This window comes from Manis javanica, chromosome 7, assembly GCF_040802235.1.
Source record: "Manis javanica isolate MJ-LG chromosome 7, MJ_LKY, whole genome shotgun sequence".
Taxonomy (NCBI): Eukaryota; Metazoa; Chordata; class Mammalia; order Pholidota; family Manidae; genus Manis; species Manis javanica.
In genome coordinates, this window is record NC_133162.1 from 116,837,480 (window position 1) to 116,854,546 (window position 17,067).

Genomic DNA, 17,067 nt, shown 5'->3' on the forward strand with positions numbered 1-17,067 from the left:
CCATTTCATGAATAGAGATTATTAATAAAGTCACCATACAGCTTTTTTGCAAAAGTAACTACTATGCATGTGATTACTAGAACATTATTTTTACACATTTAAGCTGTTTGAAATAATCCATTTAGACTAAATTCATTATCAAAAGTCTCCAGTCCTATACCACCACACATAAATGGCATTCAATTATGTGCTGAAAAAAAATAAAACAAGAAAGTAACCAATATATACATGGAAATTTTATAATAGTCTTGAATTTTACATCCTGGACATTAACAAACCAAACCTCACCAACTTTCATGGTGACACTAAATATTACACACACATTTGCTGGTACACATTTTTGGAAGAAATGTGTGGGCAAGAGAGTAGATTCTGTGAATTTCTTACTAGATATAAGCCTGAAGTAAAGCTTTTTTCCAGAATGACCAGAAAGATGGGAGAAACTTTTAAGGTATTATGAGCACGTTCTAGTCACTATTCCTAGAGAGAATAGAGTCCCTCAAATAGAAAGACTGATTTTTCACATCAACTGTAATTTTTCAGTTGGAATTTTCAGTTATTACATGTAGGGAGAGCTTCTACCATAATATCTAAGACGTAGAGACATGCAGTGATGACAACTATCATATTCCTACACCATTCAAAATTAAAATAAGAATAGGAGCAGCAACAGTTTCATGCTACTGATCTCCTACATCTTTCCCCTACTTTTCCGGTTAAGAAGGATAGAGTTCAGCAGTTGAGGGTCAGGGATTGCCTCTTATTCACTACTCTATCACCAGGACCTAGAAGAGGAGTGCCTGGCACATTACAGACCCCCAATAAATAACTGTTGGCCAATTGACTGACTCTTCCCGTTCCTCCCTGCATCACCCCATCCCTGCCCCTCCTCCTCCAATATCTCTGCATACTAAACTCAGAAGGAGAGAGCAAGCCAAGGAGCAGAGAGGTGCGTAGGGGCTGGGTACCTGGGTATGGGAGGCCTCAAGGCTTGAGACCACATAGTCTAGCTTCTAAGTATGGTCTTCTTTTGAGCTCTTAGTTGCCTATCAAAGCACTAAAGATTAATGCACTAATGCACTATTAGGACTTGACTATTCATTATGGTAAATAACGTTTTGTTGGAAACTTGTAAATAAAAAATAATTTCTTCCAGCTTCCATCTAAATCATTAAGACCCTTGGAATCATTCACAATGGCAGGAGACTCCGATGGGAAAAACATTTTAAAATGTAAATCAGTATAGGCATCCCAAAGAAAGATAGAAAAGCAGTATCAGTAAAAAAGAACAACTAGGTTCTTATTTATTTTGTGAAACAAAAATTGAACTAGGCATGGTGTATTGAATCATTTTGAAGAGTAATCAATCTCCAGGTTAGAAAAACATCACATTTTTGGATACCATGATACTGGCAGGTTTATAAATCAGCCTTGTTTTTGCCCAGTCATTTCAGAAAATACAAGATTTGAGCTTCTAGTCTTTATTAGGTAGGCTGCTCCAGAATAAAAATTAGTATATACATACCTTGTTATTTATACCTGTATTATAAGAGAGATTACATAGAGACACATATACACATATAATTAGGAGAAAAATGCCTACATTTGGCCCATGTTCTTTAAAAAATATACAGAAAACATTCAAAAAGAGCAAAGTTGAATTCTAGATTCTATTTAGTATACTTTTACTTCCTATTATTCACCATTTTAGCCCAATGGATAAAGTACTTCTTTTCCAAGCAATATTGCCTCACAAATATTCTACCAGCAACGTGGGAATAATGATAAATACAATGGTGGAATGGTGTTTGAACTCTATTAACACACACACACACACACACACACACACACACACACACACACACACACACACTTAAGCTGAAGCAAAATATAGACCAGAGATTATTTCTTCATTGATTTAACCAAGAAGAATTTAACTTATTTTACAATGATACATACTTTTAGGAGACATGTAGAATTTACAGCAAAAGAAAGCTTATATTCTAACAGTTATAGATTGATAATTTAAAAGTCAGTTTAATGAGAGAGCTACATTTCTGGAAACATTTAGGTCCTTAACAGCCTGAAATTGGGGGATAGGGAGTAGGCTGTTAGATTGCTCTACTGAATTACAGATATTCTCTACTGAACTGAAATTTCACTGCTATTAGTAAAATAGGATATAATTCTAAAAGAATCTTGGAGTCCTCTTGAACATATGGGGCAAAATATAGAAAAGATAGAATAAGTAAAATGGGAAATACATTGTCATTATGTAGAAAGAATTTGCTGGCTTCAAGAGGTGCAAGGCCAAAGGTCACTTCTCCATCTGTATAAACTCAGTAAATGTTGGCTTAAATAATGAATAAATGTTGATTTAAATAATCAATTTGCACTTTACAGACTAAGAAATAGTGACTCAGAAAATTTAAATAACTTGGCCAGTCACACCTTTAGAAGACACAGCTTGAACCCCAGATCTCTTATTCCCCATTAGTAGCAGCAGCTACTAACCCACAGACAGCTCAGCTTCAGACACACCCACTCTTGCAATGGGAAGAAGCCAAAGGGATGCTGGGAAAGAGAGAAGGAAAGAAAGAGAAAATATGGTGGGATCCTATAGTGGGGTAAAGGTATCAGTCAGAGCCCAAAATCACAAGTCCAAAGGATAAGGGCTAAACTCAAGTACATCTCATAAGCAGGAATGGATTGCAAGCAGGACCCAGGAAGCAAAGAAAGGACTCCAAGACTTCTGCAAGGTGGTGTTCTTGTCAGGGCATAGGGTTATTAACTAGGGAATAGACAGGTAGAAGCCTGGTAGAGGAGATGTTCTTGGCCTTTACCAGGGTGTCCAGAGCAAACCTCAGAACACTGGAGTACCCTTGCCTTCCCACATAGTGGGGTGGTGGCAAAGAACCGAAGCCAGGACTTTGGTTAGCGGATCTGTTGGGATTGCCTGGACATACATGAATAAGAAGCCTCAGTATGAACCTGCTGCTGGACCAAAACTACAACAGCCTCCATACATTTGCATAGCCAAACATTATTTCCTAACCTTGCCTGTAAAGGGATATGGCAGCAGACACCATATTCACTTGGTGCCCACTGGTTCCATGGCTGGAGGAGGTCTGAGCCTTCAGGGGGCAGCTAGGTGGGGCTGGGGCAGGCAAAGACTGATCTAAAAACAGTTCACCCAGAACTGTTCCCATAGTCCACACATCAGTGAATGTCCCCATGTCACAGATATGGACATAAACACAGGCCTGGTGATTTTTAAGGCCACATAATAATAGCCCAAGAGGTAGAGATACCTAAGAATGCAGTAAAAATTAAGTCACACGAGAGAGGCTAACTAAAAGGGGCAAATGATGGACGCAGTGCCATGGAATATTGCATGAGGTTGAAAATATGAAAAAAAAAGTTTTAATTCTATTAATGATGTGAAATATCAGTATACTCTTTCAATCACAATTGGCAGGGGATTTTTAATAATAATATTATATACAGAGAGTGATACTGGTACTTTTCTATATTGAAAACTGAATATGTAAACTGGGAAATGCAACTTGGCTACAAGTACATAGAAATTTAAAAATTGTCTTATACCCAGTAATTCTATTTTTAAGTATCCCTTTATGAGGACATAATCTGATATTCAGATACTTTTAAACACAACATTCACCACACTATAATATTAAAGAAAGTTGGAACTGCCTAAATATCCAAAAACAGGTAAATTACAGCACATATATACCATGGAGCATTAAGTAATCATTAAGCATGTTGATTTTGAAGAATTTTTACCAGCATATTGCTTATTAAGGTAGATTATAATATCATTATATGCCATATGATCCCAATTATATATGAATATACATACAAAGAAATATGTATCTCTATATATTTGTATACACAGAATACAAATACAGGAATAGGTAAAAAAGTATATTGATATAAGACACAGATAGAAAAAGACTGAAAAGAAATTGAGAACTTTATCAAAACAGTAATGTAGGTGATTTTTATTTTATCACTTATTTTGAATGAAGCTTCCTACATGAACCTTTTTATATATTGCTTTTTATAATCAGAAAAATATGACAGGTTATTCCTTTATATCGGTCTGTGTTTCACTTTAGATAGAAAGACATTGCCTGGACTGCAGAGCATGCAGCTTTGTACTAGAATTCTACTTCGGCCCTTATACCAGCTCTGTGATCTTGAGCAGATCATTCGTCTTTTCTGAGATGAATTTTCCTTATATGTAAAATAGAGGAAATACCATCTCAAAGGGCTGTGAAGATTAGGTAAGAACACAAACATAAACATTTATCATGACACCTGAAAATGGTTTAGCGACTCAGTAAATGGCAGCTGTTACGACTACCCAGTAACCTTGCCCCCATAACTCTCCCGCCTACTGCCAAAACAGCCCAAACACATACATCCAGTCTTCAGAGAACAGGTGTGCAGTGACATGCAGCTATACACCTGTATATATACATACATGCATACATATATACACATATACACATATACATAGGTATATAGCACCCTATACCAGGCAGTCCTCTACCTCCAGGGTTATGAGGGACCAAACTCTAGGGTTAGAAGAAAACTGTTCAGAACTGCATGGGTCATACAGTTAAGTTCCAGCAGCCTCCCTGGCAATTCATTTCAGCCCCATAATTACTTCCTTCCATATCTGAGGTTCTTAAAAGGCACTGCTACAGTAGTCCCCCTTATCCATAGGGGACACATTCCAAGAAACACCCCCTAATGGATACTTGAAACCGCAGATAGTACTGAACCCTTGATGTACTATTTTTTTCCTATACGCACATACTTGCGAAAACTTTAATTTCTAAATTAGGCATAGTAAGACATTAACAACAATAACGTAATAAAATAGAACAATTATAACAATATACTATAATAAAATGTCTCTCTCTCAAAATATCTTCTTACACTGTACTCACCCTTCTTCTTGTGATGATGTGAGGTGATAAAAATCCTATGTGATCAGATGAAGTGAAGTGAGTGACGCAAGCACTGTGATGTAGCATTAGGCTACTATTCTGGAGGATCAACTGCTTCCACACCTCGGTTGACCACAGATAACTGAACCTGCAGATAAAGAAACTGTGGGTAAGGGGAGAAAACTGCGCTTACAAACCTAACTCTTATTGAATTGCACAATCTCCTATACTCCCATACTCTCTAAGATTAATTCAAACATGCTGTAACTTGAGCTCTGTGCTAGAAATGTTATCTGCATTTGCTCTTCATACAATTCTTGGCATATGTTGGGTTAAATTGCTGAACACAGAGAGTCTCAATTGCACTCTTTCCAAAGTAATATATCCAACTAGTAATTCACTGCAAAAAAGAAATGTGCATGGAGACTAAAGACGATCCAACAGTTGTAAATTAATATTCAGTAAAAAAGACTGATGCATATTCTCTTGCTTGGGAAAGTACAGACTATATATACACCCTGTGAGCCTAAGAGGTTTTGTTGTATAGAGTATTGTTTACCCTAGTACAGGAAGGAAGGAGGGGGGAGAGAGAAAAGAAGTAAAAAGAGACAGGAATGAGAGAGAGAGAGTAAATCTCAATATATAGTAAAAAGCTCCTATCAGAATATGAAAAAAAAACTTTTTTCATGTGAAGTGCTCTATGAATATTGACATAAATACTTAGAAAGTTGTGAATTCTTCTTGATTTGGGGTGGAAGAAGATGGGGAGAAATAGGAAGACAGATTTTTATCCGCTGAAGTGGAAGGCTAAGGTGGGGTCCACTAATTATCCATAGACTATAATCAATTATTCTACTTTAGTCCTCTTCTTTGAAGATTGGGTATAAATATAATCTACATGGTAGAGAAAATTTTAAGACTTCTGAGATGTTTTTACTTGAGGTCAATATGAGAGAAAGAAAACCATGCTATTCTATGCAGCAAGTGCCATTTGCAAATCACTCATTGATTCCCTCAATAAATATTTATTGAGAATCTGCTGTCTGGTGTCCTGATCTAGGGCCGGGAATACAGCAGTAAACAAGATCTGTAGGTCCTTGATCTCAGGACTGCATGTTTAAAACAGTCAGTTTTAAAACTAGGATAACACATGTCACATTTGCAATGTAGATTACCCCAAATAAAGTGATCAGAAATTCTCAGTATCCTTCATGCCCTGAAATAAATATATGGACGGATAGATAGATAGGCAGTTACAAACAATCCTCAGTATTTGAAGATTTAGTGTACTTCCAAATTTGCCTGGTCATTAAAATTTTTTGTTACCTCAAAATCAATACTCAGGGTGCTTTTCTGATTATTCCCAGACATACCAAAAGCAGCAAAAAGTTTATGGCACCCAACACACATGTTCCCAGCTGAGTCAAACAAGGCAATGTTTCACCTTCTTGTTTTAGTTCTCATACTGTAAACAGATTTTTTTGCCTTCTATTTAGTGGTGTATTTTCATGCTTTTTTATTGATTTCACTGTTTAAAATGGCCCAAGCATAGTGTTGAAGTGCTATGATTCCTAAGCTCAAGAAGGCCTGTACCTCATGGAGAAAAGGCATGAGTGAGACAAGCTTCGTTCTGGCAGGAGTTAGAGGGCTGCTGGGTCTGACTTCAATGTCAGTGAATCGACAATACATATTAATAGGGTGTCTTTCAATAGAGACACACATAACACAAGGTAGGTATTGATGAGTTGATGAACCCATTGTGATCAGGGGCTCACGGGAACCTGACCCTGTATTTACCTTGAAAGTAATAGTTCAGTATTCATTAATTCAGGGTTCGCAGTAACTTTCTAGAACAAAACTACCATGAATAGATAATAGATAGACAGATAGATGGCTTTTAGAGGTGTGGGAGAGATCATATACAATAGAGTAAAGATACACAGTTTTTGTTTTGTGATGTTTGTCTGTTTCTGAAACAGACAGAATTTTGTCATGGATTCTTCTGGTTCAACCAGCTCGTGAGGAGGCTGAGCGTCCCGAAGAAATATTCTGAAAAAGGAGGCTAACCCTTAACTATCTCCATGTGTGCCAGCTGTTGGCCTTTCCTGCCCACCTCATCAGAAGGAATATTTTCCCAGGCATGTGTTTGATTTCAACACTCAATTATTTTCTTCAACCTCACCCACATGCTAGTACATGTCCCATAAAGCATTGAATTTTTTTTCTTTAGCTATAAACACAGCACAAATTCAACTCCCATATAAATAGTGTAGCACCCACATATTTATTTAATGAAACAAGGCCGAAATGGAAAAGTTACAGTCTCATTCAAAGTTTAGATGCCTGGGGACAATTCTGATAATGTTTAGAGGTAGATAATTGTGGGAAATAGAAGAAATGAAAGATAAATATTGGCAGTAGCTGAAAGAAAAGAAAAAAGCCGTATTCAGACCTATGAGCAACACTAATAAATGGCATGATGTAAAAGACCCAAGAATTTCTGAGTACATGGTATCTAGGTTTATGTTTTCCTCAAGTGCCAGGAGCCTTCTGGTTGCCACAAGGACAATAACTTGCAAAAGGATTAAGAAGTATTTCTTATGGCAAAGCATTTAGAAATGGCATTTACAAAATTTACCTAGAAGTCCTACTATGAGACTTCTCAAGAAGTACTAATACTCTCAAGAAAGCTTGATATTAGTAGCTGGATAACACCGTAAGGCTAAAGCAAGGGACGAAATGCTTTGCAAACCCTCATTCATTTGCAGAGGAAGAGGTACTACATTCCAGAAACATTAAAATGTCACTGAGAAGCCAATACTTATACAGGGATAAATCTCAAAAGTCTCCCTTTTGTTGTTTTGTTTTCCGAGATTAAAAAAGAAATCAGAAATTATATAATGGTGCTTCAATGTTTGTGTAGCTTAGAAAATGACTTATTGTGAGATTTTGACTGGTGTTTACAAGAAACTTTTCAATTGATTTTTTTCATCAAATGAACCAAAACATTCAAAATTTATTTGAAAGGGGAATGGTTTCTTAGAAGCATCTGATGACCAGATTTGGCTTTAGCTAAAATTACACACTTTTATCATTCTTGTTTTTGCATCTGGTGTGTGTATATGTGGCTGCCATTAATGTTTTTCTTCCCAGAAAAGGCCCTCTAAATATTCTCTCTGGTTCCAAACTCTCAGTGGCCAGAAAGAGCATCACAGAAAAGCCAGTCAAAGGGGAGCAGGGAGTTGGGGACTCAGGTGTAAGGCTGGAAAGTACAAAGATCTGGGTCTTAACAGACACCGTGGTGCCAGAAGCCTCAGGCTCTGGACATCGGTCAACTTAACCTCAGCACCGTGGCCAAACTGGAGGCTCTGAACTAAGCAAGCGCTGCCCTTGTTCTGTTCCTGACTGTGGCCCCAACAACCTGGGCCCTCCCCCACCCCAAGTGATGTCTTGTTGCCAATAAGAACAATGCACTCAACGTGGGTACAGGCCCACTACTCACCGTGTGGCACAGCCGAAGACATCCTTACTGCCTCCGGTTTACACCACTATAGCTCACGGGTGCACTTTGTCAAGTTCAACACCCCACAGTGAATTTATAAAATGTGTAGTGGCTCAGAGTATGAGTTCTGGGGTCAGACTTCCTGAGTTCAGGTGCTGCCTCCCTTACTTTATGCCACTATGGTATAGGACAGGCTATTCTCCTCATCTGTGAGTGGGAGTCTAGTGAATATTTGTGGGGTTTTTTGTGTTTTTTTAGCTGATCATTATTTGCAGCCCTACTTAAGACTGGAGAGCTTCTCCCTCTGGGAATCTTGGTAGAAGGTGGAGACAGCCTCCCAGGAGGGAAACGGGAGATGTGGGTCATTCCTCATCCCAGGCTACCTCACAGCCAGGGTGCAGTCACATGGGCCAACCTAGCCAATCAGACTCAGCCACTTTACCTCCCTGCAGCGGGGATGGCTGGGCCTCATTCCAGAGCTACGTGGCACAGCCCTGGCATGAAGGCGCACTTTCTCAGGCAGCAGAAACAAAAGGGCCAGTAGGGACCTCAGAGTTGGCAGCAATAGCAGTGCAAGTTGAGGCATCTGGAGTTGAGTGGTGCCAGTTCTGAGGCATGATTTTGGCTGAATTGAAAAGTAGCTGTTAACAGAAATATATTAAGATGAGAAGGAAAACAGCAATAGAGCAAGAAAAACAAAACTGATTAAATCAGCCCTCTATTTAAAAACCTTTAGGAGCTTTCTATCCTGTAGAATAATATGCAAACTGTTATCTTGACCCATAAATCTCTTCAGAATTTGGTCAAGCCAAACCTTCCCAACTGAAATCCTGCTGCTAGATCCATACAACTTAGTCTCAAGCCTCAAGAGACTCCTGTCCAGGTTGCAAACATTGTCACGTGCAATCGTGCCTTTCCCACTTATTCCTACTCACCCTTCAGGGGCCTTCCCCAAAATACTCTCCTTGGTACAGCCTTTTCTAATTCTTTTACTGAGGTAGAGTCATATTCCCCTTCCTTTGTGCTCACCTGTTTCTTTCTAAGGACCTAATGAGAGCATTTACCAGAAGAAATTGTGACTTGCATGCCTGCCCTGGAGAAGATTAGTTTTTACATTTTCTGATTCCTAGAATCTAGTGACCTGTTGATGGGCACTCAACAAATAATTATTTGTAAGTATGAAGGTCAAGAACCTAGTGTGAGGAGAAACCAATAACAAGAAAAAGAAATTTTTAATAATTAAGGCACAGTGTGGTTCCAAACAGGAAATACATTTGGGCTCATAGATCTAAATAATAAAAGCATTCAAATGTGATCTTTTTTTTAATGCAGAGTTTACTGGTCATATAAAATCAGGCACCTCACTAGAAGCAGAATTAAGTGAACAGATCCTGAAATTCAAATAAGCTTTTTTCTCCAACAAACACATATAAATGATCAAGGCTACTCACACCAAAAAGAAGTTTGTTAATATAGGAAGCAAAATCAAGCAGAATCTAACATAGACTGATTGGTTTCACCCTTCTGGTTTACTGTGTAAGAATAAGAATTTTTGTGGAAGAGCTCTAAAGATATGTATTTTGTAAAACATAATGCAAAAAGAAAGAGGTAGGGCAATTGAAAAATAAAGAACCTAGATATGGGTGGGTGCAGCCAATACCCAATACAGGGACTCTTGTCCAATGCACTGAAAACTATAGTAGCTCATTCTCTTCACCAAGTCTTCCACTCCATTGGATTCTCCACTTCTGTCTATTCATTAAGCCCCCTAATATCCTCGCTTCCTTTCTTACCCAGATCAAAATCTTTGATCTATTGTTAAAATTACTCCTTGGCAAATCCCTGCAAATCCCTGGCCCCTCTGCACTTCTGTAACTCCTGCCCCGCAAAATCCCAGCCTGTTCACTGTGGCATTCTGGCATGACTCACTCGATCAACCCCTCCCTCCCACCTTCTAGGAGACCTTGCTCCGTCACTAATCCCTCTCTCCTGTATCCTCGAACACATCATTTCTCCTGCTCATACCCATCAGCACTCAAACGTGGTCTAGTATATCCCATATTTTAAAAAGTCCTTCTTTCACCCTCAGTCCCCACCAGAGACCACTCTTCTCTCTGCTTCTCTTTACAGCATGTCTTTCCCTAAGAGGTTTCCTCCATATTCTATATCCACCACCTCCCTGCCATTTACTATTCATACTACTATAATCTAAGTCCTCCCTTTACTTCCAAAATTATTCTTACTGATATCACCAATGACCTCTAAGTTATTCAGTTCTCATCTTATGAAACTACCAACTACATTCAATAAGGTTGATCTCACTTCCCTTATGGAAACTCTCCTTGGTCCCTTCTATGACACCATATTCCCCTGTATGTCTTCTTATTGCTCCTATTTGTACCTTCTTGGGTTCAATAACAGGAACTCCTCTATGTGACCTTTATATATTGGAGTTCCCCCGAACTAAGTGTCAGTAAAGCATTAAACACCCACATGGCTTTATGTGGCATCTATGTACTGATGAATTTTCAACTTGTTTCTCTACAGACTCTATGTCCAACTGACTCTTTAAAATTGTCACTATAATATTTCAAATACATTAAAACCATAATATAGTAAAATTAAATTTTGATTTCCCCTTCCAGTTTGCTCCAACTACAGCATTCTCTATTTCAGTAAATGGCATATTTTCCACTCCACCTAATTGTACTAGCCAAAAATCTGTAAGTTACATGCATCAATTCCTTCCTATTCACCCCCTCCTCCAAGCCATGTCTGAGTCCTGTGTATTTTATCGACAAATACATATGAATCCACTGACACTTGCCTATCTTTGTGCTATCCCTGGAGTCCAAGCAGCCAAGATCTTGCCTTGGGCTAAAGCGGTAATACTCCATTTTCCATTTTTCCCTCCTCTCTAATTGACTTTCCACACAGTAGCCAGAGTGGTCTTTGACTACTTAAATCCAACAGTGTGATTCCCTTGCTCAAAAGCTCGTAATGGCTTGTTATTCTTCTTAGGATAAAATCCAAAATCCTTAAAACGGACCACCCACCTTGCATGATCTGGCCTTTGCTCATTGCTCTTGACTTATTCCATAATCCTCATTACCACACACACACACACACACACACACACACACACACACACACACACACACACACACACACACCACTCCAGCCACACTAGCCACCTTTCCATTCCTCAAATGCTGCTCCCAGTTCTTCTCCTCCCCAGGGCATTTATACTTGTACACTTGTTGGCCTGGAACAATCTTCTTCCCAACTTGCTCCTTGGGTAATTCTTACTTATTCCTCAAATCATCCTAGTGTCATCCTCAGAAAGATTTTTTATGACTTCCCAAACTAACATAAATTATAATAGAGATTGTACCTTTTATTTTCCCACTATAGCTCTTAAAACAATTTGATGTAATTTTTCATTTAATTGGTATCTGTTTCCCAGGTGGATAACATATTCTGAGGACAGGAACTACATCTATTTTGTTCACTGCTGCATTCTCAGCCTGTACACCAGTATCTGTCCCATTAATAAACATTTGTTGAATGGATGGAAAGTTAGTATTTTTTTTATAAAGCTGCATTTGGCTGATATAAGGAAGGTAGGAATTGCTGATTTGCAAAGTGGGTAAAAAGGACTGTACACCTTCAAGACACAACAAGACAACACATAGAGTAAGGGACACAGCCTAGATATTATGGAATAAACCCCAGCTCAGTTCTCTGGATGACTGGCATAGAAACAGAATATGAAATTAGAGCTGATTAAAGTTATATACACTGTTAGATGGAGTTGCAACCATTCATTTTAATTCTGTATCTCATGCACTTAAAGGCTCTATGAAACCACCAGACTTAAAGCTTTAAATGCTTTTATAAAAGTATATACTTCTGTACACTTTACACAAAAGATGAGGTTTATTGTCTCATTCCATTGAGCTATACACCAGTTCCTCTTTCCAGAGGTACAAACAAGAACATTTTGCATTTGATTTTATGACTCATCTTGTTACAACATAAAATAATGAGGCTGAAAGAGATGTTACATGGATGGAAAAAGAAAGTCCAGAGCTGTGAATAACATTCCTGCAGACTCTCAAGTACAAGGAAATAATAAACAAATCTCATACCATTCTGGGTACAGTCCCGATCTAGTGATTAAAGCATTAAGTTCCAGAAATCCTATCAGTGATCATGGGAAGTACATGCACCAATAATCAAAAGGATCCTCTTAGCCCTACCACTGCTGTCCCCAAAAGAATTAAGAGCCTAAAACCATGAACAGTTTTCTTCCTTGCCTTTTCCAGAAACGTTGTCATTCTGAAGCTACAAATCTATGCTAAAGTTTCTTCCTTTAGCCAGTTGGATATTTCCTAAACATAATTTTCTTCTATTCTACAGAATTCTCAAGCCAACTATATTAAGAATGAAATGGATATTAATTCCTTAGCTAACTGGCAACTAAATCTATATTTATATCACAGCCAACAAAATATACATGAAGCTTAAATACACTGTCATCTGTGCTAAATGGGAGGTCAGATGCCATTCCACTCAAGCACCTATCTAGCAGAACTTAAGTTTTACTACCCTTTAGAAAAAGAGCCAAATCAATCGACAGGTTCAATATGAGATTTAATCACGAGAGCTCTTAAGCAAGAAAAAATTGAGCTTCAAAATTTGTTCCTCTTAAACTTCTCTGGATCTTTATAATTTGAGGTTTTGCTGTACCTTCAGTCATTTCTGAATGTTAATCATAGTCTTAAGTCTATGATAGTCATAAGATAGCAGGTACATGAGATTAAACAGATTTTCACCAATCACAAACCACAACATGAAAGGTGGTTTCTTGAACAAAGTTCTAGCAGGTACTTAATTAGCATTACATTTTTCTCCTGCGTGTAGGTTATATAAAAATTGTAATCAATTTAAGATTCTAAGTTAAAGCCTTTGTCTTTAAGGACAAACAAAATGTTCCAGTGAAGTCCCATAGAACTCGGGAACTTCTAAGAAAGTAATCTCTTGTCTGCATTATAACCAAGGGTTCACAAGCAGTTCCTTCTCTTAGAATTTAAAAGCAGAGACACAGTCCTTAGAAAGATGGGTGGGTTTTAGATTCAGAAAGTTACTGAAGGTATGTGCTTAGACTATTGCAATCTATGCTTACTAAGTCAAGGTGTCTCCATGGAGTATTTTAATAGTGTAATAATTTGATATACAGCATATACTTTTCCTTTGTCTACATCTTCAGCCCTAGCAACAAAAACTTTGTCTAGAAGGCTAATCTTTATCCTCAGAGAAGGATGTGTGAGAACAAGCAATTTTTTAGATCAGCAGAAGTAATGCAGAATATAAAAATAAATAATAAAAGGAGATGGGCTATGGAAAGTAAAGTATTAGAGAAAATAATGACCATTTGAGCCAGGCTTATTCTTGGACCCAAGTGACCCACTCCTATGCTCTGACAGACACAGACCAGCCATCCCAGAGCGTGGCCAGCAAGGAGTCTGCTTTCCAAAGGTCTTTGTGAAGTGGAATCTGCACTGCCTCACTGCACAGGCGGCAGTGTTTAACTTTTCACCTTTGAAAATCGAAGGATGCCAGAGCCAAAGAGCCTCCCTGAGCTCCCTCCTCACGGGGCAGACCCCACAGCACTCCAGGTCAGCTTCCAAGAGGCTCCAGGGAGGCCAAGTCACAGCCGTTCTCTCCATTCCTCTTCTTGCCTGCCTGGGCTGCTGGAGGGGCAGGGCCACTGGACCCAAACCTTGAGTCCTGAAGAACTTCTCCATCTTTACCAGCCCACAGGGCCCAGTCAGAACCAGAGCTGGCCTCTCATTTTAGTATGAGGAAGCCACCGTCCAGAGATGATGTGCTCCTTACCTGAGGTCACAATGCCAATGAGGGCGCATGGTGGGAGATGACCGTTTGGCCCCAACCATCTGTTTTTCCTTTCCACTCTACTACCATCCCTCAACCAAGCCAGAGAGCTCTGAAAGAAAGGCCAGCTCCTGCAGCCTTGTGTTTTTCTAATTTACTTGTTTAAATTGTAGTTAATATGACGTGAGTCCAGAAGCAAAATAGCCAAGGAGGGAAGGCAGCAACCTGCAACACGATACAATTGTACACAAATCACTTCTCCTTGTGAGATGGTCCAGCCACCAGCTCTCTGTTTCTCCATGTTTTCCAACCATTTTGGCAGAGTGTCATCCCTTCAGCCTCTAGAGTTACATATGGTGTAAGATCTCACTGTGTAAACTGACAGCAGAACCACTCCAAGTTCTCCCCCATAGAAAGGGAATGGTGGGATCCCCCGTGTCAGAAAAGCAGAATTTTTATTGCAAATAGCAAAGTTTCTAGAGGGGGGAAGGGCTCCTTATTCTAAGTAAGGGTTCCTAATTTTTTTGTCCATGGACCCCTTTGTAGTCAGGTAAATTCTGTGATGCCTTCTCACAAGTATGTTTTTAAAAGCTTGAAATGAAACATGTAGGAATACAAAGAAAACCAATCATATTTAAATACTGATATCAAAATGTTAAAAAAAATTAGTGATAGAGTAAGAGCTCTGTTAATGTATGAAATAACAAGATCTATTTGTGGGCCTAATAATCATATTTTTAAAGTAGTGTTGAATGTAAACACAACCTTATGAAACAGGAAACAACGGTAATGTGGCACAAAAACATATGTGGTTTTTATTAACAGCTACATCACAGGTACCTTGAATATTACTGTAAATAGTTGCCTATAGTCACAATGAAAGAAAATACTAAATGTCATTAGAAATCAGGAAAATCAAAGTGTACTCTTTTCAGTCCAAGTCCATAGAATTCCTGAATTCTGTGCATGGACCCCAGGTAAAGAAGCTCTGCTCTAAAGAATCATTATGACTTTTTGATGGCCATTTGCACAGTCTAATGAGTACATATCATGTACACTTGAGCATACTCGTTTTAACATTTCTTAATGTCATTACCTTTAAATTGAAGGTTATCCAGGAGCCAGTAGGAATTAGATTACTCTGCCATCAGTTCACTAGGCCAATAGCTAATATATTCTCATTAGCTCAGTTAGCTCATAAGCATTATTTCCCAGAGTGAGATCATCGCATCAGCAAATACTGATTATTCACATGGATTATAGCAGGTCTTTGATGCAGTCCTGTCTGTCTCTGGGGTTGCACATGCAGGCCAACATCTCAGCTGAGCATGTGGTGGAGAAGCACTGGTTAAATGAGTTTAGGGGTCTCCATTTATCATAGGGACTTAAAGAAATACCCAGAATACAGCAAGTGGGGACCAGCTGTCACTTGCCTCCCTTTTATGGAGTTGGACAAAATCACAACACTGACAGAAATTCAATTTAGTTCATGAAATTCACATTGCCTCTAATGTGTTTACTAATATTCCTATTGCATTCTCTTATCCCTGTCTCTAAGCTTCTGTAGGTAGTAAATGCATTCTTGACTACACACTATCTCTCATCAACTTTCTTTTTACCCCTGCATGTTAGTTTTTGCTATACAACTAAATTATAAATCATGCATAAGGCAGAATACACACTTCATTTGCCAAAGCTCTGAGTACAGTGCTGAACACTTACAGGAATTTTTATAAATACTGGCCCACTGGCCTGAAGTAAATAAGAACTTTTGAAAAAGAGAGAAGCAAATATAGTCTTTGTTGACCACTCTTTGTTTTCATGAATGTTTTGTGTCTGATATAAATAAATAAATACACCAGACATGTCAGAGGGAGTCGGCACATTGGTATTGTTTAGATAAGATTGTCAAAGATGAATAACATTTTCTTTGAGGGAACAATATGAATCAGAGTGTTCTTTAGAATGGATGCATTTGATGGTTCTTGGTAACATCAGCACCACCAAAGCTTAGGATTCATTTGTTCATTCATTCATGCATTCATTCAAACAATATGTAATGAGGAATCACTAGGTGTGAAGGAGGAAGAAAACCTGGTGTAGGCCTTAAGGAAACCAAAGCTTGGGGACAGAACAATAATCTAACTGATTTTCTCCACTCCTTTCCTTTGCTACTACCTAATTTAGGCCTGGAATGATTGAAACTTCTTGTCACTGACTTCCATTTCTAATCATGTGTTATTTGTATAACATTACCTTCTTCTCCAAATCATATTGCTGTCAAATGAATCTTGATAAAATAATCATAACACTATTTAGTAATAAGTAGCTAATAACTCAAATGTTCAACAATAAGGAAATGGTTGAGGAAATAATAGTATTTCTACAAAATATTGTACAACTGATAAAAGCTATATTCATGAAGCATTTTTCATAATGTGAGACATTAATGTTGTTATATTAAGTGCAAAAGCTGAAAATAAGTTGTGTATACAGTGTGAGCTCCACCATATAAGCAAACACAAGGAAATAAAACTAGTCAGAAATAGAGTAAAATATTAACCATGATTATGTGATTATAGAAATTATAATCTAGTGATACATAATCTATCAGTGATTATAGAAATTTTTGAAATAAAGACATTTATAAAGAAAAATGAGAATAAGAATGTATAACTTTTATACATC

The 17,067-nt window shown here is 38.2% G+C and overlaps 1 long non-coding RNA gene across 2 annotated transcripts in view; it reads right to left on the bottom strand.

Annotated features, from left to right (window-relative positions):
- Positions 1–5,207, bottom strand: part of LOC108391909 (uncharacterized) — a 146,066-nt gene extending 140,859 nt beyond the window's left edge. For both annotated transcript variants that reach the window (XR_012133388.1, XR_012133387.1), the window contains exon 1: positions 4,980–5,207. This is a non-coding gene — a long non-coding RNA (uncharacterized lncRNA). The remainder of the gene's footprint in view (positions 1–4,979) is intronic.
- Between the last annotated feature and the right edge of the window lie 11,860 nt (positions 5,208–17,067).